This window comes from Phalacrocorax carbo, chromosome 3 (assembly GCF_963921805.1).
Source record: "Phalacrocorax carbo chromosome 3, bPhaCar2.1, whole genome shotgun sequence".
Classification (NCBI taxonomy): Eukaryota; Metazoa; Chordata; class Aves; order Suliformes; family Phalacrocoracidae; genus Phalacrocorax; species Phalacrocorax carbo.
The window spans coordinates 17349688-17375161 of record NC_087515.1 but is presented as its reverse complement, the minus strand read 5'-3'; the positions used below and the strand labels follow the sequence as shown (position 1 = coordinate 17375161).

Genomic DNA, 25474 nt, shown 5'->3' with positions numbered 1-25474 from the left:
TTGCTGTATTATATTTCTTTCATCCTAGGGACTGCCTAATTCAATGGATTGACTCCACCCATTTAAGCCTACCCATTCTTGTGGGGAGAACAAGAGGAGACAGAGAAACAAGCATTAACAGACTGTCAAATTTTGGAAAATACCGCATGCATCTGTGACACATAGAGCCAAGCAACTGACTGATAAAAATCTAGTCCCAAAAAAAGATGATGACATAGAAATCAATTTCACTGACTGAGAAAGAATAGCTTTGCAGAGACGCCAAAATAGGGTGCTGGCACCAACTCTGATGAGGTCTGGATCCCACCCAGAATAGTTAGGTGATTCACCAAAGTTAGGCAGCAAGTCAGTCTTCAGAATCGCACACTGTTCTTCCACACCACACAGACAAGCACAGAGGATATACTTAATGAACCAGAAATCCAAGTCACCCATCCTACGCTCTGACTGGTAAACTATATTCCATCCTACCTTATCCCAAAGTCAAGAATACAGTCAGGAAGTCAGGATTCCCAGGTCCCTCTGCTATTCTGTTGAAGAATGACTAAAGAGTGCAGTAAGGCATAGTTTCTTCTGTGAGTTGCACTGGAAAGGTAAGGCTGGAATACCATCTGTTACTCATCATGATCTCTGTCTGCATAAAAGAACGTGTTCATAATTAAATTATCATTATGCTTGAAGTTAAAACAAGAGGGAATGAAGAAGAGCTGCTTTTGGGCTGTTCAAAGCAACTGGGATAAGACAGATCTTTTTTTTCCAGGTTGGGCCCAGAGATGCCACTAAGAGATATTTACTCATTTGTAAGAAAGGGTAAAGTTCCATCAATTTTCATTTCACTGGTTACAGAACACACCCAGAAACGGACTATGTTCAGACAAGTTGGGTAGGGTATAGTTCATGTTGATAAAGAAAAGACCCAGTAACCATTTCCCAGAAAGTGGCATTGCAGCCTGCCTCGGGAAAGCTGAACTCCATTTAAAACAGCTTAAAAAGGAAACTCTTTAGAAATTAAGACTTGGTAATTAGTAAAAAACAGATCAGAGGCAGAACTACATGCTGATTATGAGAGAACTTAATTAAGGAAATTGTACCCATCTACACAATGTTGAAATGGCAACATGTTCACTTCCAGAATTACCAATATACCTACTTTACAAGAAAAATCAGAATAGTGCCTAGGCTAAAGCCCATTTCATAACCTAACACTGCTGTTTATATATTTAGTCCATGTATTTTGTCTTATGTATTAAGCACATATAGCAAGCTCAAGGTTCAATGTAGAAGTATTTTTGAGCAAAAGCAAGGTCTGAATGTCAGACTCACATAACTGATCAAGAAGATAACCATCTTGAAACAGCTAAACTTCAGTCTTGCACAACAAATAGTCAGAACAAAGTCAGTGACAAAGCTCTAAAGCATATCAGCAGAACCAGATCTTTGCCAGCCTTGTTTGCCAACTATTTCCTTAGCCACCATGAATAGATCTAGTCCATTTCCCATCTAACTGTGAAATTCAGTTGTGTTTAAGAGGAATAATCTTTATACAGCACACAGTAAATAAAGGCCTGCACAAGACACACAAAGAGATTTTTCTTACCTCCACACCTGATAATCGCTATGGCCATTCTGACTCCAGACTTGGCATTGACTGCTGTCAATAAGTCAAGGGCAATCCTGACTTTTACATTACAAATATTAAATACCTTTGGTGTTGTTACCAGAAAGTACGTCAGAAGTGGCCAAGCAGCCAGCTGTGCACAAAGCTTCCATGAATATATCTCAATCACACAATGGGAAAAGATAAAAAGAAGGGCATGGACAAAAACATTTTAGCAAAAGGTCCATATTCAGAATGGAAAGATAACCCATTCAACAGAAGGACAAAAAATCACCTGGAAACTAGATCTCAAGTTGCTAATAACAGAGACCACCCCCAAAAAAAAACCCCAACCCAGTCTGGAAACATCATTGCAACTGAAAACTTCCTTAACAATGAAACTTTCATAATACTCTCTTTTGACTGTTTAACTAGGCTTTCAATTTAAAGCACTACATCTTGATTTGGTGAATGAAGATGCAGTTCTTTTAAAACAGACCCTCAGGTTCTTGTTCAGGCTACATCAAGGCTATGTATCAAGAGCTAGATTGTCAAAAAAACCCAACAATAAAAAAAACCACAACAAAAACCTTTAATTACATGGGGACCTCTTTAATTAAAAAGTATTATTTTTCTTCCTGCTCAGACCAGACTACCCTTCTTCCTCTATCATTACTTAAACCACCTGTTGCATTACCTCTGAAAAAATGTGCAAGTGTTGCCCCACTGGAAAAGGATAATTTTGGTCATTTGCCTTGGCCTTCTGAACGAATGGCAACTATGAGCTGCAGACAAACAACTGAGCTGCATTTGCAAGTGAGCCTTACGGTACCATGCACAGTACGCTCAGTGTATCACAAATTATATATTTACCAAGAAATTAGAGAAAGCACAGAAGGAATGCTCAGCATCAGGCCCCCAAAGTTTGAACCTTTTAAAATGTATTAAATATCCCATTTGCTGGGGTGGGTGGGGGACAGAAGGCAATAGCAAAAAATTTTGTCATTCCTGCAAGCTGAATCCAGCCATCTTTCCTTCTATGGACATTATATCGCCTTTTAAAAGCGCATTTATTTCTGGCTCTGCCTGTCCTGTATGAACCCTCTTCCCAGGGTTCTGGAGGGAGAAAGTACAACTAATCCTCACCAAGAAACTCTAACAAGAATCACCAGCAGGACTCAGAGAGCAACCTTTGCTTGTCACGACCCTCTTCTTCAGTTTCTGTGCAATAAGTGAGGAGCAAAAAACAGAGTACAGTGAGGGATGGTTTACTGATGTTTGATTAGAGTCCCCAGGAAGCCACGTTTGGGTGGGCAGCTGAACTGCAGCCTCCTAAGTCCTTGCAAGTACTGACTGAGCACCAACAGCATGGGGACCTTCCTCTTTTTTAGCATCCTGAGAACTCCTTCAGCACCTATTGCCTGCACACAGGGCTCAGAGAGTCCTCACTGTGCCTTCTGGACTGAACCATGGAGATGCATGAAACTTGCGTTACCTCCATAGGAGGAGTGCCTGGGTAACACAGGGACACAGTCAGGCATCCTCTCCCCATTCTATCACATATTTCCAAAGACAGGACAGAAGTATAGGTATAGTACAATTAATGTCACTTCTCCTTCATCTTAGGAGGCAATCACAAAATGCAATCAGAGCATAAGGATGTCCTCCGAGCCCAAAACTGGAGAGAATTTCAACCAGCCTATTTTCTTACATAACTAGGGCTGATCATTACCATTCATCTTTTATAAATGAACAAAGAACCAATGAGTGACTACAAGGGCTTGTTATAAAACAGAAGAGTATGCTGGGCTCTAAAAACTCTACTAGGTGCAGGGCACCTTCAGCTAGCTCTACTCAGTCTATGCTGGCACTGACTAGAGACATACTTTACCTGTAAGCTTAAACTCTTCCTGCTGGAGACCATAAGGATGGAAGAGGAAAAAAAAAAATGAGACTGTTTGTGCTTCTTTGCATACAAAGGCAATTTAACATGTATTTACCTATAGTCATCAAAGCATCAGCACCGCATGCACTGAATGATTAAGACTGTTTAGTTATATCTGTTGGAGGAGAAAAACGACAGTTGCTTTGAATTACTGACCAGCAAACAAGTCCCAAATATTCTTCTGCACCAGTCCCAAGCACCTTCATTCTGGGAGGATTCCAGAGCTATCTTACTTGGTAAACTCCCATCAGAGAGGGAATACAAGCAGTACACGATGCAACAAGCTGCCATATCTGTGTGTGCATAACTCTTAACCGCACAAGCAACAGAGACAATAAAACAGGGTATAGAGGAAAAACTGCTTGGGTAGAGCTATCCTAGCTACAGTCTTGCTGACTTTTAAAAATATATTGCAACACCTTTTTCCTAGAATGTAGCTTCTCTACTTAAAGCTGGGTGAGAAATGTTTTTTTCCCTGCCTTTGGTTCAAGGAGGGAAACAATTTAAAAAAAAAAAAAAAACCACCCATGTTTTAATTTCTTTGTTAATCAAAAATAACTCAACATTCACAGACAAATACAGACACCATCTTCAGAAGAGCTCAGAACCACTGTATTCATCCTAAGCTTAGGGATCCAAATATAAGTGCCACTACTCTCACACCATCTGCTCTACCTACCTACTACCTACCATCTGCTCTAATTTAGGAGGCAGATCTTTTGTTTTGGTTCTCCCTCCTCTCCACCCTTTGTCATCCTGCCCCAAAATTCCACTCTAACCTTTAGACAGTTTGACCGAGTCTGGTACTTCCCTGCAAAAGTCCTGGTTTTGATGCATTCTGTTAAATAAAAAGCTGTCTTATAAGAGACATCCAACCTTAATCACATCATTTTAAGATTAGTAGCATGCTGATAAGTATAGTATAAACTACAGTAGCATGCTGAATGGATTATACATTTTTTTCTACTGAGTTTAAGGGCGTTTGAGGAATCTTGTAATGATGCCATTGAGCACTGCCCAGAGAGGGAAGCTGCATGGGAACGTATCAAGGTCACAGCAAACCTTACTCAGCTCTCTCTCCCGTCCATGCCCGCCCTCAACTGCAGCTTAGCGTGGGATCCTAACAGCAGGAGGTTCCCACTACAGGCCTTTGGCTTCATCTCTCCATCGGCCCCCGGACACTCAGCTCTTCTCAGGGACTCTCCACACACTCCAAAGAAGGAGGATCCCAGGCATTTGTCTGGGGCTCTGGGAGCTGCTTGCCTCATTCCTTCTGAGGAAACAGCTGGAAAGTTGCCCTCAAAACATCATTTGCAAGCTTCATTCCCTCCAAAAGTTTTATCAGCTGGCTCATTGCAAGCAGGTTTTTACAGAGGGATGGGAGAGCTGGACTGGATGAAAGAACTGGATCAACGCCTTTGCCTATCCCAGGCACCAGATCCTCACACCCTAGTCATTCTTCACAAAGCCCCCAGGGAAAGCTTTTTACAGATGCAAAACTATGCAGGCCACTTTCTCCGTCTCCCCATCTCACCTTCCTGGCCTCAGAGTTACCAGAAAGTTACACATATTCTCTACCTATTTAGCAAAATGCAAACAGCCACCTTTTCCTGCTTCTGTCTGTCTGAGAACTGACTGGAAAGACTGAAAAGCTCTCAAGACTAAAGAATTTATCAAACCAAGGCACAATAACACTGATAATGAAGAACACTGCAAAGAGAAGCACAATTTTAATTATCTTCCCGTCTTAGGGAAAAATAGAAGGAGAGAAAGTCAAGAATGCTCTCAGATCACAGGAGGGTTGTAAGAAAGGGGAAGAACTACTAAAGTTAAAGACTAGTATTGGCACAAAACCAAATGGGCATGAACTGGCTACGAACAAATTTAGTTTGGAAATTAGAAGCAGATTTCTAAACATCAGAGGAGTGAGGTTCTTGAATGGCTTCCCAATAGGAAACAACAGGAGCAAAAGCCATTTAATTTTGAGACAGAGATTGATAAATTTATGAAGGGAATCCTGCAACATAATTTCCTGCAATTACAGAAATGCTGTACTCAGACTCAGGAGGTCTCTTTCAGCCTTGCACACCTCATCCTCTGCTGAGCCAAGACATGATAAATAAATAAATAAATAAATGAAACCCAGAGATGAGGCACAATAGAACCAGAATATCAGCAGGGCAGCTAGCATAAGGGTGTCTTCTTCATTTATTAAACAACTTTATAGGGGTTTTTTAAGTGGCATTTATCCACCCGTATAGGGACTTTGATATTTTCAGGTAAAATTTTGGATCATAAAGGAAGCCCAAATTGCTAATAAAGTTCTATATATCTATGACCCCCTGAAAAGAACAGCATGGAGGTGAACCCCCCCACACCTATCATGCAATCATTAAACTAGACTATGAGAAGTTATCATCACAGACCTGTATCCAGGGGTTAAAGCTGTCAAAAAAACTATAAAAAGGGGTAGATAAGTGAGAAAATTAAAACAGCACATCATTCAGGAGGAATTCGAGTTAAACAAAGAAGTTTTATAGCTGTGGAATGTGTGGATGAGTATAGAAACAATCAACTGTCTTTTTCAGACTTGACTGAAATTTTACTGGAAAGAAGTCTCTGAAACGATTAAAAAGAATCAGCAGGGAGAAATCTTTTCACATTCTGTTTCTATATTGAAAAACCCAGGATAATACCACCCTATTCTACACACAGGAGAAAAAGCAAAACACATGAAGCTGAAAAAGCATGAAAAATATAGTACTGTAACATAAGAAGTCATCTGTGAACTCTCCCGTAGCACATCAAACATGAGGTATTCATTCATTCCCACAAATGGAGTCAGTGTTGATCTATAAGCTGCAGCTCTATATTACACATTTCAGTTTCATGCATTTAAGCCAGACAAACATTCCCAGGGGATTGAAAGAACCCGCTACAGTGAGTTGTGGTTCTATTTCGGATCATATCACAGCATAACAAATCACAGTTTCAGACACTGGGATAAGGGGCTCAATAAACCAAGTAGCATGATAACTTCATGTATATCCCTTCCACACACGCAGCCATGTGCGGAATCAAATCCACCCAAGGCCCTTCAAACTGCACAACTACAGAGCAATTATCACTCTCATACCTACATGTATCCATATACCATTATTCATCCAAATATATATTCTTAAATACACATCATTTACTACATTCTCTTGTATACCAGTAGCTATCTAACCCTGTCCACACACACCAAGACTGTTTACCAGATCTGACTTCTTGCATATGAGGAAGTAGGAGAGAACATAAGTTTTTAATGCAGAAAGTTCTTTTGGTGCTCTTGGTTTGTTCTGGTGGTTTTTCAGCTTTGCTCCATACAAAGCAGTCCTCAGAAGCAGAGTCACTAGACCTATTTGATAACCTACCAGTTCCCTGTGACTGCTGTCCCACAAGAAATTGAGTGCTGAGAATGATGCACTCATCCCCTACTGGTCTAGCACATTTTTAGAGTCTAACTGGTTTGTATATTAAGTAAATTTTTAGAAGGGGAAAGAAAAAAACAACAAACCCACAACATAAAGGTTGGATTGGAAAACAAGCCATATTGCAAGTACCGTGTACTGGAACTCCAGTCCTGCTGATCTTTGTTCTGGTTCCCAAAGAAATATCGTTAAAACATGCAAGGGCATTAAAAAAAATACTTCTCTTAATAAAGCATCTTACAGCACCCTGATCAGATTAGCAAATCTTTCTGAAATTTGGAAAGCCTCTTGTTAACCACCAAGTAAGGATGAGAGAAAAGACTTTCAAGAGAGTTCAAATATTGCTGAGGTATGAGATGCTATATTTTCCTGAAGAATTTTGCACATTAGATGCCTGACTATTAATGTCATTTGGTTCTCAGGCTGAGAAACTGAAAATGTAACTGTGAGCTATTTTGACTGTCTGGGCCTTGGGACATGAAGGAAGTCAAAGCAGCAAGCACAAGCATAAGTCTCCAAAGCCTGACAGTCACACTTTCTTGTTTTCTCTCTATTGTGCCCAGAGTCAAAGTTCTGCAGTGTTTGCCTTCTTTCCAGCTAATTAAGGTGTCTTGAGAAGATAAATAACTTGGCTGGGGTACATTTTCATTTTTCCATTTTAATTTCACCTACAAGTTAGCCACCTTAAGCATGACGCTGGATGGTTGGCAAAAGCACAACATTATTGACTAAAATCTAATGTCACTAGAACTCATTATTTGTTCTACATTATTTTCTTAAGTAAAAAAAAAGGTTGTTCAATATAAATAAATCTCTGAAGGGCTTCCAACCCTAATGCTGTACAGTATTAGACAATGAAAGAACTGTTAGGGAAGTGAACAAGAAACAGGAAGTTGGAGCTACCTGGCCAAGTTTCGCTCTATAACCTGAGTAATGTGTAATTAAAAAATAACCAGCACAGAGTGAAAAACAGCTTCCAGTACAAATATATAGTTTTATGAGCAAGTACTCTATAGACAGAAATCAAAGAATTTTTTTTCTAGAGAACATGATTAAAAGGCAATTATTGTTTAAATCACAGGAACAAGGGAATCAGACATATATACAATCATGAAAATAGAAAGTTTGCATAATGTTTAAAAATGGTGGGTTTTTTTAAAATACAACATCCTGCCAAAAAGTTTAGTCTGTGCTAAAGTTATTACATACCCTTGTAGGTCTGACCACAACCTCTGTGCCACTGTCACACATAGCCCCTCGGTCCCATCTTCCAGTCTGAAAGGAAGTGCCTGCAGTTCAGTCTTTGACTTCTAGATGAGCTTAACGCAAAAGGCCACATGCAACTTTCCAAGGGGCCTATGAATCAGGCAAAGAATGCAGAGCCTAGAAACGCAGGACTTGGGCAGTGCAAGCGGAATACTGAAAAACTGCATCAGGCGATCAAATGGTTGAAAGGGCTGGTAATGGAATACAGTACGTCCTTCCACCAGGTCGCTGGCCTGAATCCATTCTGGACAGTGAACAAAAACCACTCCTATTTGATGGCTGCTCATGTGAAATGAATTGATCATGGCTGTCCTGATAAGAGAGTGTGCCACAGTATTCTCACTTGAAACAAAAAGATCATAAACTCTTCTGTCAGCATAACCTAAACAGATTACAGATGAAGCTACCCCAAATCTAACTAGTCAGCCCCTTCCTGGCAATCTGATGGTCCTGGCAAAAAAAATGAAACTGAGCAGAACGTTGCTGAACTTCAGTTTTGATCCTCTGACTGGACCAAAACACACAGCTAGAGAGCAGCACTGGGGAAGCTGACCCAGCCATGATCCAGGGCATCACTTGTTCTATGGCTGAACAAAGGGACTGCAGTTTTCCAGGGCTGTCAGTTTAACAGCTGTCACCCAAACTAAATTAATTTTGCCTTCTTAAAATGAAAACAAAAGAAATCCAACTCACCGGTGAATTTATCCAAGATTTTTGAAAGATAATAATCCTTCAGTTTACTGGGATCTGCGCTTAATAGATAGGTGTGGGTGCCAAGAGGCAGTTCAGCCCCAGCTGCCAGTGCACCTTTCCATCCAAGCAAACCCAGCTTCCTGCCTTTTAATACACACAAATTTGGCACATTTAATCAAGTTACTGATCATTTTACTAAAGTATCAAATTGCCAGAAAAATGTTTTGTTTACCTACCAGAAGATAAAATTGAGCCTTTGGCACTTTTTCTAAAAACAAACAAACACACACACACAACAAAAACCCACACACCCCACAAAAAAATACCATTCCGATGTAAGCACTGAAACTTTTACTTTATCTGGGGTCTGTTTCAGCTGCAGTAAAATGTATTTAAAAAAAAAATTCCTCCATCCATCCCCTGCATCCCTGAGTCCTACACCTGAAAGCGTATGATCATGCCCAGCCTGCTGTCAAAGACACAAGCTGTCAACATGAGAGTGAAGCACTAGTGTAGGCATGCACATACATGCGCACGCACACGCATAGTATTTATAAAACTGCCGCTGTAAGGGATTTGGGGTTTATTTTTTTAATTAACTGAAAATGATAACACAAGAGCTTTTTATCTGGCATGAGTTTGGGTTTCATCAGCTGCTGGAAAAGATTCTCTTGGAGAAATGAAATTACAGTGTTTCTCCATGTACTTTCTGTGGATTTCAAAATAAACACAGCTACAACATGTCAGTTAATAGACAGATGTAGGTAAAGTTACAGGTCTTGATACATCTAGAAAGAGGCTGCAGAGCTAGACACACAATCTGGCTAACACATCACATTGGCTAAATGACGGAGCGCCCAGTTAAAAAACAAAATGCGAAGCACAAGTGAAAAGAACTGGGAAGGGCAGTTGCAAAGGGTGCCCTTAGCTTACCTGCTACACCTGGGTATTGTGTTATACACCGCACGGTATAAAAGACAGTTCATTATTTGACACTACTTCTGCTCATCCACATTTCTCGCCATGTCAAGTTTCTCTAATATAACAATGCATGAGAGCAGGAAGGTAAAAATTATGCAGGCAGACTTCAGAACCACTTTTGCTTTATGCTCCACTTTAAAAGTCAGCAGTTGCACTGTGAATGAGTTACTCCCCCACCCCTCCCCAAAAGGGCAATTTGACAAGATGGTAAGAAACAGCCCTGAGTATAAAACTTATCCTTTCCAATGAAGGCACTGAGAAGTGCAGCCCATACTAAATAACAGCACTGATGGCTGTCACTTTGGTTTTAATTCCGTATGGAAGCTTTACAATCCATGGTTGCTTGAATTTATCCGATTATAAAAAAGGAAGGGGGGATCTCAGCAGGGCCTTTCTGGGTCCCTAGGAATCTAGAAATTCCTACCTCTTTTCCCCACTTCATGCTCCAAAACACAATAACTTGCTACATACTTCTGCTAAGTGCTCAGAAGATTATTTCACAGGTTTCAGGGTGTAGCAAAGAGAACAAAAGGGATTTCGCCATTGCTTTGATTTACTAGCTGGCAAGGTCAGTGCAGTATTTAAATGTGATTATTTAATGATATATTAGGTCACTACCATGTTATTGTAAGTATAATTAAACTGGTAGAGTGTCTAAAAGTGTTTTAAAGACTTCTTGTTTATTATTTTTTACATTTAAGAAATAATAGTCTCAATAATGGATTGAGATTCAAGAGAGATTGAAGTTTTCCAAGGATTCTGATGAATCTGGTTAAGAAGAAAAGAATTTTGGAACTACAGATAAGAAAAAGAACAGTTCAGTCATCAACTGTCTCAGACACAAGAAGACAGCTGTACGTATGTGAAGATGGAAATAATTCCTTGGAGGATGCTCATGCACATAAGCATTGGCTCTGAGATTGGTAGCCTGTCTGGAAGAGTTGGGACTAAATGCATACGGGTATCTACTCCACTGAAATTATTCTTTGGGGAACACATTCCTGCAATGATTCCTTTCCATCTCCACCTTCAGAGCTATTAAGTCTTATTTATTTTCCTTCACCTTCTCTGCAAGTCAACATTTTTTGATGTTGCATGGGACAACTTGAGGGGTCTTCTCTTATAAAGATATCCCTTGTGTAACGGAAAATGTGGCATTCCAAATGACCGCAAAAATAGAGACAGACAAATAGATCAACATAAAAACCACATCTATCACTGTTCAGTGTAAAAAATTGTCTATGAAATCTGTTTTCAAAGAACAAGGCAGGTTACTACGCTATCAGCACTGTGAGTCTTTGGTATGAAACTGAGGTTTTAAGTTGGGATCTGCTTCTGTTATATAAAACAAAAAGAGGCTTTACCTACAGACACTAAGAGACTAAGGCCAGATTCAGCTCAGTGATGTGAGCATCACAAGCCTTCATAACCTCTGGTAACATCCTCCACTACATGAAGCCAGAAACATTCTTAGAGAAAGGATTTTGCAGTATTGCTTCATTAAGTGGACTACGATAATATTCCCAAAGATGAATTAACAAGAACGTGAAGCTCTGCAAAACAATGAACAAAACTAATAAGATCAGAAACCAAACTGTCAGTAATTTGTTGAGTAACCACGAGTCTAGCTCTGGCTAAACTCACTCAGCAGAGTTATCATCACTGCAAGCAAGTATTAGAAAAGCACTCCAATAGCAGGCACAGAATTTATAGCACCGCCACCATCATAAGTATCTATTGGCAGATAAAAAAAGCAGTCTCTAATGAAAAAAGCTATTCAAGGAAGCTCCGTTTCTTTAATTTGGCATAAGTATAGGTGGTGGATTTCTTAACATTTTAAATATCGCACACATATGTCATATTAAGCTAATGTTTTGGAGACTCTGCAGGAGTTAACTGTATGACCTCAGCATGAGCCATGGACAGACTTATAGTGTAGGCTCTCAGGTACAAAGTAACTCAAAGGAAAACACTCAGGAGCAAAATGAAACACATACTAAAGTCAATTTCAAAACAACACAGTAAAAATAGGAGCAGGCACATCAAACTGTCACTTCCATTTGTGAAGATTTTAATTTGAAATATAGGCCAGTAGGAGAACTGAACTGAAATCACTTCAACTACCATATTAAACATGACATGCAGACAAATGAAATAGATGGGGAGATGCAGCTGATCAAGAGCGTAGCTGAATGTCAGTGATGGTGGAAGAGACACACTTTCAGTGAATAAATTAACCTCCTACCAAGACAAGCATCTGCTAGGGTCAAATGTGTCTCAGGATGTCTGATAGCTCTATCATTCTCAGTGAACTTGTTCTACTGCCCAGGGGTCCAGCATGTCCTGCACAACACACAGGGGACAGCTGAGTAATCCCATCAAGTAGTCTGCTTGAAGAAAAGTGAAAAAGATTTCTCAATAAGTTACTGAAGCAGCAGTGAGACATCTGACTAGTGCCTGCAGTTCAGCGATTAACTGAAGACAGAAATCTTCCCTCTGATCCAGTAAATAATTTCAAAGAGCATTCGCACATGGATGTCTAATGAACCATCATGGATTATAAAGAAATGGCTATTTTTTTCCTGAAAATCTACTAATATCCCAAGGATGTACTGCTTCACAATAACTGTTTAACTGCCTCTTGCAGGTTAGAAAGTTGGCTTCTGCTCACATACTCCAGTGATTCAGCAGTGGTAGTAACAGTCTAAACTTTTCAATGAGGTAAAATAGTTGGGAGTATGAATGACCGTGTTCCATATGGTCATTCAGTTCTTTTAATCTGCTTTGCCCAGCATATCTGACATTAAGGACTCAAAACCTGCAAGCCTTTCCGCTCCGCTGCAAGTGATGTGTAAGTAACAGGAATAAAGGCAGACAGAAAGATCTTGTTGTTCAAAGCAAAAACAAAGCCCCAGCTCACAACAGAAACATCAATTTCTAACAGAGGTTGTATCAGACGGGAACTTGACAGCTCTGATCCTTCTCTACTCACAATAGCACTGCACCAGTTAAAATAACACTTTCATTCTTTTTAAAGCCCTTGATTCAAGGAAACCCAAATTCCCATTCCACAAAGCAGCAGAATACACACCAGGATAAGCATAAGCAAGTATACACACACAGAGAGAAGGACAGTCTATTACCGTATTCTCTAACTCTTCATTATATGTGGGTAGAACATGGCACAATTAGCAGCTGCTTGTGCTAGTACTGGGATTTCTATGAAGAAAGCTGTATGCCTGTCTGAACATGTCCCTCCCCTTTTCCCCAAGCTACTTGGCAATAAGCGGTTCTGTCATTAGGGTTTACAGGTCATCTTTTTCAGTCTATAGATCTCCAACCCCTGCTACACATCTGTGCTGGATACAAAGGATACGTTCCCTTATCAGATGTCTAACTCCAGCCTGCTACTTGATCAACACTGAGTGAGAGTCCTTCCTTGTCTCCCACACCATTACTGAAGTAACATTTCTGTTAAGAGATTCCACACTTTCCCTCCCCTCCTTTGTCCAGGATGACCCCATAACACATTCCAGAAAAGATAACAGGATCAAAACCAGGCTGTAATTTCTAGAGCTGATCAACAGAATTTATATTTTTCTTTATAACTCAGATCATCACTTAAACAAACTACCTCCACAACTTAAGGGAACAAAAATTAAAAATACTGACTGCTTTAACTGGGTGCTTTATACTGTAGCTTTCTCCATGTGTGAACAACTTCTGTTTTAATTCTTTAAAACATCTTATCTTCACTCATTTTTTCACTTGAATTTTTACCAACTCCCCACTTCAGGGTGGGTTTTGCCAGACGCAGCAACAGCGCCCTCTGCCCCGTGCGGAGAAAATGGCATTTAACGCCCCTGCTCTGCCAGAGCTGCCCATGTATTTAGTTAAATTTAAACAAACATGTAACAATATTTGCTCGGCAATACTTTGGCATCCGGATTTCCACTGATAACACAGTTTTTAAAATATTCTTATTCCTCCTGCACCCATCCCAGGGTGTTTTAAAACTGTTTAACACGAGATTTGTTTTTACTCCGGAAAAGTAAATGACAAGTCACATCAAGCTTCTTGAACGGGTTTTGGTTTTTTTTTTAATTTGGTTGGGGTTTTGTTTGTTTTTTGTTTTGTTGTTGGGGTTTTTTGTTTTTGTTGTTTGTTTTTTTTAAATCTCCCTCTTTAATCGTCTCCGCGAGAAAAGCCAATTGGAACTCTTAGCAGCTTTCTTTCCCCCCACGTACAAAAGCACTTGCTGATTTCCCCTTCCCCACTCCTGCAGCAAAGCGTCAATGTGGAAAGAGGATTTCAAAATCGAAGCACAAACACTGACAAATCCTCAAAGTTTTTTTTACACTTTTTATTTTGCCTCCATATTTTCCCAGCTGCTCTGCTTAGAAGACAATAAAAAAAAAAAAAAACAGCCTGCAAAAAAAATATTACAAATTAAGAGACTGGAAAACTGCAGCCCAAGGAGGAGGATGTGACTTTAGTTCAACTTACCAATTTTATCCAGCTGTATATTTTCCTATTTGCTTTTTACAGCAGCTGAGCTCAGGGCTCAGGAACGTCCACCCCGTGTCAGGGAGCCAGGCAGAGCGCTGATCCCCGCGCTGGATGCTGCTGAGGGAGAGGAGCTGGAGGGGGGCGGCGGCGGCGGCGGCTGCGTGCGCTCGCTCGGACCCAGATCAGGAACTGCTTCCCATTCCCCAGCCCCGCTCCAGCGCCGCAGGCTTCGGGAGGCAGGGCCGGCCCCTGCTACTGTGCTGCACTTTCTTAAAGGGACCAGCGCCGGCCTGGCAGGAGCGGCCGCGAACCGGGGGCTGCCCGGGGCGGCGCCTGGAGCCGGGGCGGCAGGGCAGGGCAGGGCTCGCCGCCTCCCACCCGGCCGGCAGCCATCGCTACTCGGGGCGGCTTCCCGCGTGCCTTGGGAACAACACCACGGCTCTTCCACGCAGCTTTTCATTCAAGGCTTTCAGGTGTCGCGGGTTTTTATTTTCGCTTCCTTCACGCCCTCCAGTATGTAAGGTAGGTGGGAGTTGTCAAACGGAGGAAGAGGAGGAGATGCTGGCGGCAGAGGCCGCGCGGTTCCCTGGAGCGTGGGCACAAGGTCCCACCCGCGGCGGGGAGCCCGGCGGGGTGCGGCGCCTCCGCTCCAGCCCCCTGCTCTGTGCCGCACGCTGGCCCCGGCCCGCCGTCCGCGGCGGGGGTGGGGGTGGGGGTAGGGGTAGGGGTAGCCCCTGGTCACGCGGATCATTCTGACCTTAAGAGATTTTAGTCCCAGTAAGGGAGAGGATGTGACTTAACTAAATAAAAAGCTCTCGTTTCCTAGTTTTCCTTCCTCAGTCATTCTCCAGATAGCTTTCATCCCGTGTAAGCCACTGTTCCTATCATGTTTACTGACTTCACTTTCAACTATATCTGATATTAATAGCTAGATTAATACTGGGGAGTTGTCTGCCTCGCGTGTGCTGCTGTCTGCAGTGGAAGAAACAGCATTCTCTGTTAAACTGTAACACTGAAATTCAGAGATAGTAACACCACCTGCAAAATATCTCTGTTTTTTTAACTCATGGAAATATATGGTTTGCTCTCTGTACATGTAAGTAATTTCTTTTCATTACAATAACTGAACTTTCCTGATGACAATACCAATCAACACCTATGCACAAGGCGAAGTCATATATATACACTTAATGGCACAACCAGAGAAAGCAAGTTACAGGAGTAAAATATCACCTTCAAACTGGCAGGCCAAACCAAACACGATGAGACCGAGTCACCACTGTCCTGTCCTCTCTGCCTTCACAAACACCAATGCACAATAAGCACAGAATGGGTACAGACTGCTAGGAAGCCACGATGTCTTTCTGTTTCTTTGGCTCTATGGTAAAAGGACATGGGTACAAACTGAAAGGTGATTCCAGCCCTTTTGATGCTTACGGACCTTCACAAACAGGCTTAGTAGGTACCCGCTAAATACCGGCATGTATACCTTCTACCTTGTAAGCAAAGTAGCCATTTAGCCACATTACTAAATTATAATCTTCAGCATTATTAGCCATGTATTAAACCACAGGGACTCATCGGCGTTCCTCTAGCATGAGCTGCGCTATGTTCCTGCCTTTCTCAGCATAAAGCCTGGGAAGGTTTTATGAGACTTATATGTGCAAACTACATGTGATGCACAGTAGATGAGATCTTAAAATTCCATCAGTCCTGCCCTCTGTTCACACATTTCCATTGGTCTACTAATCTTTACTTTCCACTCACATCACTGCCTACCACCTCCTTCATCTTATCCCCCAAGTCCCTGCCCCTTCACTCCCTGTTTCCCGTTCTGTGTGCCAGGTACTTCTGCAGCTGATGGCCACCTTGCAGGTTCACCTAACTGCGTCCCCTCTTCTCCCCTCAATCCTCTCAGTTTCTCATTGGAAGAGGAAAGAAGAACTGAAAGAGGAGATGGGAATGATTAACTGATTCCTTCTCTTGATTCTCTCTCCTCCTCCAGACACGGTTCTGGAGCCAGAGACCTGTATCCAGCCCTAGAAACTAACCTGAAACTAACCTGCAGCAGCAGGCCAAGGGACAAGGGTTAGGTGGGCTCACATTACCGACACTAGCTCCCTTCTCACCTTAGCACACTGTACTGTCTATTACGATACAGTGTAACCAAGATAAATGGCCCTTGTCTCGTTCCTTAGTTAAAAGTTAACAAAGCACTCATCTTTTAGACAAAGCTGGTCATCCATTTGATGCTTCAGCTAGGGCTATTCTGATATGTTCAAAACAGGCAGAGTATGTCTACAAGACAACAAGGTAAGGTGCTGCAGACGATGGGGATTTGAATGGCAAAGACGCCAATGATGGAGAGAAAATGGAGCTTGAGGGGAGCTCCATTGCTCCGCACACACAAAGCAAGAACAAGCAAAACACCAGAAAGTGTCCAGCAGGAAACAGCCTTGTGCCACTGGACCAGAATGATGTAACCACCATAAATGTTAAGATAAAAAAAGAATATCTCCTGTTCCATACATATGTTGCTCCTTACGCTCCTCATAATCCCATGTGAAAGCTGCCCGCCCTCTCACCACAGCATCTGGATGTTCCATTGACAGAGCATTGTCTAATGGTTACGGCACAACTCCTGGTTTCTATTACTGGCTGTAGGAGAAATGTGTGATATATTAAATACAATAAAGGACATAGAATTTGAATTCTGCTGCGTGTTTTGGTAGTTAGTCAGCAGTAAATGAAACTTGATAAATCACTGATTCTTTCTGTGACACTGTTTTCCCAATACCGAAAAAGTACATTAAACTCCGGTGTTATATAATTCAATACTTGTATTAGTAACAGCCTGGGATGAAAGATGCCACAGAAGCCAGCTTTTTACTATTTAATACTGAACTGCAGATACTTCAGTGAAAACTGAAAAGTGTTACAGTTTGCAAAAACTATTTGACTCCACAGAGCAATGCCCTCGCACAAGAGGGGACATGTATTATTGGTCAGGGTCAGCAAAACCAGAAGTTATCCCAAAGTCACCAAGAAAGAAAAAAAGTGTGTTTCTGTTTCTGAACAGTGTAACACATAAGGTCTATATCCCAAGACAGCACAAACACACTCAAAAAGGCAGCTTCTTCTGAATTTATAAGACCATTAAAGAAATCACCTGCCTATTTCTATAAGCAGTTTTTGCTCTGATGACTAAGGTCAAAACCAAAAAATTATACTGTTTTCAATGTATAAAGGCCCTTAATAGTAAAATAGTGAAAAGACAAGGGGAAAGGGACATACAAAAACTGAGAGTTTATTCGCTGCTCAAAAACATTCCTTTTAGAACACAGAAGCAAAAGCTTCTATGAGATGTTGCTCCACCTCTGGAGATATAAACTGTTTGTTAGATCCCATGTCAAAACAAAAGGACACGGGTATATTAATCTAACAACAAAAGTGCCCATTGTGAGAGGAGACCCAGTGCCAGGCTGCCTGCTCCATCTAACAATGAGATTAAACACCATAGCTCTGTGAGCTCGGCCGCATGCCTTGCCTGACACCACCACCCAGGGCAGCTATGGGGTCAGAGACTTCTGCTCAGTCACCGCAGGCTACAGAACTAGCAAGACTTCCATACTCTCCCTACAGAGGTTGTTTCTGCATGTCTCCTAGCCTCTGAAATACCACACAATGTTTTCAGCATCTCTTGGGTGTGACATGCAGAGCAGTATTATTGCTGTATGCTGACATTGGACGAAACATGGTGACAGAACCATCACCAACCTTACTTATCAAAGAGCCACAAGAAATTCTATCCCCTGTCACTGAGGAGCTGAAATGAGGCATATATAGTCAATACAGTACAAACATGCGTATACATTCTTTTAGTTAATATAATTCTTCGAAAATTATTTTTATCTTTGGGCTCAAACCACACCACCGGATCTAAGCGCTGGATTCCACTCCCACTGATTTCCTGATGAATAAAGATGGAACTATGCTTCAGTTCAAGGATATGTAAGTTTTGGGTTAAAGCATTTCAATCCTAACCCACATCTTTAATGTGTTAATACAGCAGTTTAAGAACTTGCTTTGAACTTTAAAAAAGGTCTGGACAATGCTCATCTGAAATAATGTTCCTTATTAATTAAAATTAAAACTGTTAATGCCACATGATTGTTTCCCACTTGATGATTCATAATGTATGTACATATCTGTGTGTGCGTGTATGCATTTACACATGTGTATGCATGCCGCTGTTTGAGTGAAACTGCAACAGTACTTATTGCTGTTAAGGTTAGTTTGCATCTGATGTATATTGTTGGCATACCTCTTTTTCTGCAGCTTTCCTGGCACCATGGCAAAATATGTTTTAGTTAGCTGCTACTACAAACCCAGGACACATTTATTTTTAGTGTGTTTATTTTCTCAGTTAAAAAACCAAAAACGTTAAGTCAATAAATTTGTTCCTAGAACCTAAGCCTTATCAAATCTGTAAGAGTTGTGCAGTTAAGAAAAGTTATGGCCTTCAACATGAAGATAATGTTCCTTGACAGTGCCTTAAATCAGTGTGCTAGCTATCAAACTACTCTTACCAATTGTTCTTAAATAAAAAGATTTATTTTCCATATTATAAAATGGCCCACACCACAGAATTTAGGTTAACTATAACTACATCCAAATCTATATCCAGCATACTAAAATGTTAAGATGCTGGTTTGGACTTTCCTGGAGATGGCACATTTCAATTTCACCCTCTTCCCTATGTTTTTCCTGTTCACAGCTCCTTCTCTTTCACTAGCTTTCCAAGCCCATTATAACCCTCTCTCCTGTATTGGTTAAGATTTAGTGAGTGGTCTTCACAAGTTGATTGCTGAAAAGGGAACATTTAAGCCCAGAAGAAAAGCCATCAGTATTTGCTGCAACTCAGATAACTATGGAAAGAGGAAGAAAGGCATTTGCTCTTCAGAAAGGAGAAAAGGTTTACAAGCTCTTAGAAAGTGAAAGTCAGAGATTACTCCAGATGAAGGAAAAAAGAAAAAAATGTGGAAATTTTACAGGAATTATTTCTTTTCTCCCTTTAGTTTTGCTTGGTATTTCTCAAACATTTTGAAAGTGAAACTCTTGTTTTCAGATAACAGCCCAACTCAAACCCAGATCCCCAAAGTCAAGGGAGACAGAATCAGCCAGAATTAGATTGAATTTCCTGCCACCAAAACTTTGATCATCTGCCAGTAATTAGAGGTAGTTAGCAGTCCCTGACAACTGTAAACATTTGTAGCCAGCAACTTCCATAGCTTCATTTGCCTGCCTTGAAGAAACTTGGGTTGTATTCACACCCAACGCCTTACGACCGTTCTTAACCTATTAGTGATACTTTCTCATGGATAACAGACCAGAGTTTTAGAAAACATAATTCAGATGAACTTCAGATTCTTTCAGTTTTTCTCTGCTTTTCAGTTAGCAAAATAGAGGGCATTGATTTGTAAGATGGAGTCTTCCTCTGCTTTCTCCATAATCTCCAAATGTTTCCACCTACTCCGTTTATATCTTCTCATCTTCCAGAGAAATAATAATACTAAAAAAAATCTATGTTCTAGCAAATTGTCACCTTACAGAAGGTGCAGTATGCAGACAGGTAATCTGTATCACAAAAATTAGTAACCACATGTTTTTTGCTACGTCTACTAAATATCTGAACTAAGGAGGGCTGGAGCTTGTCTCTAGGCAGCTGTTCAAACAAAAGTCTGTATAATGACATTCCTCAACATTTTTCACCTGAAGATTTTTTTTTCCTTTCTGAAAAAAAAACCAAAAACCACCTTGGGCTGTACTGCAACATAGGCTTTCACTAATACTAATTCTAAAATTAGTTTGGGCTCCGAATGGTCTGTGTTTTTTTCCTTTTATTCTCCTGATTTGTGTGCATGGATTTATGTAGCTGCATGGTGGGGTGGGGCACATGGGCTTTTTTAATTATTGGAAGTGTTTAGGGAATGCCTGATGTTGTATTGATCATTATCTAATTAGCAATGATCTAGATCAATATGTCTTGTCCAACCAAGAATAGGGCACTAATACAGTCAGAAATAAAGTCAATCTCTAGCTATGAACACACTGACCTCAGTGACTTCCAGGGAAATCAAAGCAAAGGCAAAGGGAAAGACTATTTCCACTTTTTATTCTGATACAGGGTCTAGGCCAGATCTTTTACTCTGATTTCTGGTTAGTACAAAACCAGACTGAAGAAGTAATAGCAGTTTTTAAACTGCCCTTGTGACTCTGGTCTATAAGTTGATCAAGGTATGTTAAGACTGGTGTCAACTTAGAACATGATGTTAACCACAGAACAGTGGGGTATGTTAAGACTCTGATGCCAACTTAGTTCTGTAAATAATACTTGGCTACTCATGGATCCTGAAAGAGCTGCTTAGCAGGCAAGGAGCTCTAGCTAAATATCCTCTTCTTTACAGTACTGGTGATAGAACTATTACATTGCTCCAATTCTACCCAGGAAACTCAGTTCCTTCAAAAGTGACTTCATGGTTGCCAGGTCTGTGTGCTTCTGAGTGCTTCGTAGCAACTCAGTGGAAAAAAAGTAGCTGGTGCAACACGTCCTGGCTCTATCTGTGGTACTGGGCAGGGGACACTATTTGCTTACTGTGTATTCTTTGCAGAAGAGCTAGAAGGATTAGTTACAGTTGGTGTGGCTTGCTAAACTCTGATTACTCATGTCCTCTGAAGTTTACATGCAAACTAATTAGCAGCACAGATCCCTTAGTAAAAAGCTGAAATCAATTAGGAAGGCAGCTGACCTTATTATAGCAATTAATTGCAAATCAAATTTAGTTTCAATACTTGATGGCCAAGCTCTTTATTCTGGCTTTTGGGGCTTTGGTGTTTTGTTGTTCATGGTTTAGTTTGGGGTTTTTTTTTCCACCCTCCATTACACCACTGTTAACCCACCCTGATTTCTCTTAGGAATAACTTCCATCATACAGAATCTGTCCTATTTTGTGACACAACTTTCCTGGAGAATACTTGGCTTTCTTTACAGGAATTTCTGTATGCTTAGGAGTCCTGGAAATGGGACAAAGTTCCTACGGAAAGGTGGCTCCTTACTTCTAGGCAAAGGATGCTGAATTCTTTCTTGGAAATCTGCTTGACTCTGCGGGTGAGGACAGGGGAGAAAAAAAAGATGTAAGCCATCTTTGTTGTACTTGGCAAGATGGTTCAGTTCACTGGGAATGCAGAGCACCCATACTCCAGTGGGGTACTAAGTGGGGTAATCACACATATGATTACCAGAAAGATTGAGTTGCTCTGGAGACATTGCTCTCTCTGTGAAGCAGTTGACGGGGATATGAAGAGGGGCACACCCAGATTCTGCAAGGTTTAATTCTGTCGTGGTAGTCTGAGACAAGAGACTTGGTGTATGCCAAGAGAGCTGCATGTATTTAACTAGGTAGTGGCCCTGATTCTATGCAAGGTATTGATGCACAGGGCATAAAATTAGGAACATTACTAAACTATTATTTCCAATAAGGGTATTTGCTAACTTACAAGAAATGCCTCCAGTTTAGACTATAATTATAATCAAAACCAAGCTAATATGCTGGCCCTCAGACTGAGTAACAGCATGACTAACGCTTGTAGCACAGCCTGGATACAAGTTCTGTTCTGTTGAAAGGGTGATGGCATAAAGAGAACAAATGGGGTAGAAGGTTACCATTTTTCTGCCATTAGGGTATATGTTGCTTCTAAACACACATGTTTTGTCTGTAATTGGGGATAGTGAGGCCTTGTTTGCTGTAACCTTGCTCTGAAGTTGAAAACCACCTTGCAATAGGTGAAAGATTCCTCTTGCCTGGTGAATGTAGGTGACATCACACAAGTTTAAAAGAACAGAAGTGATAGCTAAAATCCTGTTCCCTGGTATTCTCCAATTCCCCGCAGGTAAATCAGAACTAACCTGGATGATCTGTGTAGTTTCTGATTTGCTCTTCTCTCTCTCTCTGTAGGTCTCTGTGTTCAGTTAAGGTCCTCACTGTGTAGGAAAAGCCCACCTTCAGATGAGTTAGTACAGTTGTTTTGACTGTAGAGATTGTCGTCTGGAGAAACAATTGCAAATAAATAAATAGTTGTTTTTAGTTTTCTATCAATATAAAAGGCATCTCCAATTTTTTTTCATTTTCAAAAGAAATTACAGAAGAAATATGTACAGAGGTTCCTGTATGGTCTCTATTAACTTCAGCACAGGGCTGGTCTTCCAGTGTTCCGATGAAAATTCTTTGTCTTAAAACAGAACGATTTGAAGCACATGTTTGACACTAAGCAAGCAAAGATGCAGGTACTAGGTACTATTTGGGCATATAAAGGCAAGAAAACACTTAAAAGTTTCTTTGCTGAAGCACTCAACAGTGCTTTTAATACATTCTAGAATCAAACCCAATATGAGTATCTCACATGTACCATTATATATCTTCAACACTGACTGCATCTGCTTTGTAGACAAATTGTTGATTGGCTACTCCACACATTAACTTTAAATATAGGGATCATAAGCGAACACTGAGAGAGAAAAAGAAACAAATTTGCACAGAGTGTGATTAACATATACAAAAATGGTTTTCAGCTGATACGGAACTATTGGCTTTGGCTTCTTTGTATCAGTTACTCTGGACGGATAATTTCCAGGATTTAGGAGGAAACCTGTTATGAATTATTTACTTTTATCATTCAGCTAATTTTCTTGTTGTTGGGGTTTTTTCATTATTTTTTATTAAAGCCAAATGATTGTGCTCCAGGACATTCCACAAATGCTGCTGTACTGTCGTTTTAGGAAATACCATTAAAGCGACCTTTTCCTTGTTTGCTTCCCATGGCATTTAACTAAGCTGTTTTAAGAGAAACATCATTAAAATTGTAAATTCCAACATTGGTGCCTTAAGATTACTCATAGAAACTGTAGTCCTTTGGGGGTAATGGAAATACAGGGCCTTGTTTTCCCTTCATTAACCCCATTTTCCACTGAAGTAACAATATCAACTTTAACACAAGTCTATTAACACTGGGCAAATTCAGGCCCCCACACACCCCCCACCCCTTCTCTGTAAGAATTTGATACTAGTGAAAGATGCCACATTAGAAAGTGAAGTTCTCCACCCAACCTCAAATTATATATAGCACAGGAAGCAATTCTACTACTGCCCCCCAAACCTTTCACCACAATTCCTGATTTCTGTCCTGCCATAACTTATTTCAGGAGGATGTGGGACAGCACATCCCAAATAGTACTTGACCCAAAATAGTAAGTGCCAGCTGTGATCACAATTCTTGAGCTGTTTTGACGCAGTTGTAAGAAAAAGACAGGTTAAGGTATCACAGAACAGTCAAGGTTAGAAAAGACCTCTGGCAATCACCTGCTCCAAACCCACTGCTCAAAGGAGGGTCAACTGGAGAAGGTTGTCTGGGACCCCATCTGGCCAGGTTTTGAGTATCTCTACACATGGAGCCTCCACAACCTCCCTGAGCAACCTATTCCAGTATTTCATCACACCCACATTAAAAAAGGTTTTTCTTATGTTTAAATGTAACCTCCTGTATTTCAGTTTGTGCCCATAAAACATCATCCTGCCACTGGGCACCACTGAGAAGCATCTGGCTCCATCTTCTCTACTCACCCCACCATCAGGTACTTATACATATTGATAAGATTCCCTCAAGCCTTCTCTTCTCCAGAATAAACAGTCCCAAGTCTCCCAGTCTCTTGTCATATGTCAAATGTACCAGCCCTTTAATCATCTTTGTGGCCCATTGTTGCATTCTCTCCAATACATCCATGTCTCTCTTGCACTGGGGAACCCCGGAACTGGACACAGCACTCCAGAGGTGTCCCACCAATGCTGAGCAGAGAGGAAGGATCACCTCTCTCAACTTTCTGGTGATGCTTTTCCTAGTACAGTGCAGAGGCTGTTGGCCTTCTTTGTCACAAGGTACATTTCAGACTCATGTTCAACGTGTTTCTTACCAGGATTCCAGGTCCTTTTTCACAAAGCTGTTTTACAGTTGGTTGGCCCCAGCCTGTACTAGTTCATGAGGTTATTCCTGCCCAGGAACAGGACCTGGCATTTCCATTTGTTGAATTTTATGAGATTCCTATTGAGATGTCTCCAAACAGCGGTATAACCACCTGGTCAGTCTTTCTTCCCAGTTTCATGTTGTCTGCAAACTGGCTGAGGGTGCGCTTGGTCCCATCACCCAGGCCATTAATGAAGATGGTAAACAATTTTGGGTCCCAGCACTGATGCTGGGATACACCATTTATGTGGTCCGCAGCTGATCTGTTTGCTGCTGACGACAACCTTTTGAGCTCAGCAGCTCAGTCAGCTACTAAGCCATGTCACTGTTTACTTATCTAGCCCATAATTCATCAGTCTATCAATGAGGACATTATGTGAAAGTGTCAAAAGCCTTATGAAAGTCAAGATAAACAGCATCTACTGCTCTCCCCATATCTATCAAGCTAATCACCTCATCATAGAAGGTCTTCCTTGCTCCGTACTTTGTTGCTGGCTCAGAAGCCTGGGATTTTTGAAGGTAAGTACTTCCAGTAAAGACCACAGTGAAAAAGACTTTAGTCTCATCCTTTTCTGTGTCCTTTGTCACCAGGTCCCCTAGACCATTCAGCAGTGGGTCTACTTTTTCCTTCATGTTTCTTTTGCAGCTGATCTCCCCTTAGATACTCTTTTTGTTTCCTTTCATGTTCCTTAGCAGATGCAACTCCAGGTAGGCCTCAGTTTTCCTTACCCCATCCCCACACATTCAGATAGTGTCTCTATATTCCTCTCAGGTAACCTGTCCCCACTCCCACCTCTTGTAAATTTCCTTTTTATGTTTGAGTTTAGTCAGGAACTCCTTGCTTATATACACAGGCCTCCTGACACCTTTGTTTCATTTCCTGCTCATCAGGATGAACTGTTCTTGAGCTTGGAGGGGGTGATCCTTGAAAATCAG

The 25474-nt window shown here is 41.0% G+C and overlaps 1 protein-coding gene across 4 annotated transcripts in view; it reads right to left on the bottom strand.

Moving 5' to 3' along the window:
• The window catches only part of DAAM2 (dishevelled associated activator of morphogenesis 2), a 214309-nt gene that overhangs the window by 173299 nt on the left and 15536 nt on the right, over positions 1 to 25474 (bottom strand). The window contains exon 2 of one of the 4 annotated variants that reach the window (XM_064446028.1): positions 22431 to 22569. The gene's annotated coding sequence lies outside the window, so the exon portion shown is untranslated. Of the gene's footprint in view, positions 1 to 13098; positions 13156 to 14461; positions 14926 to 22430; positions 22570 to 25474 lie in introns of those variants that run through there. The other 3 variants (XM_064446025.1, XM_064446027.1, XM_064446026.1) reach the window with 3 other exon arrangements.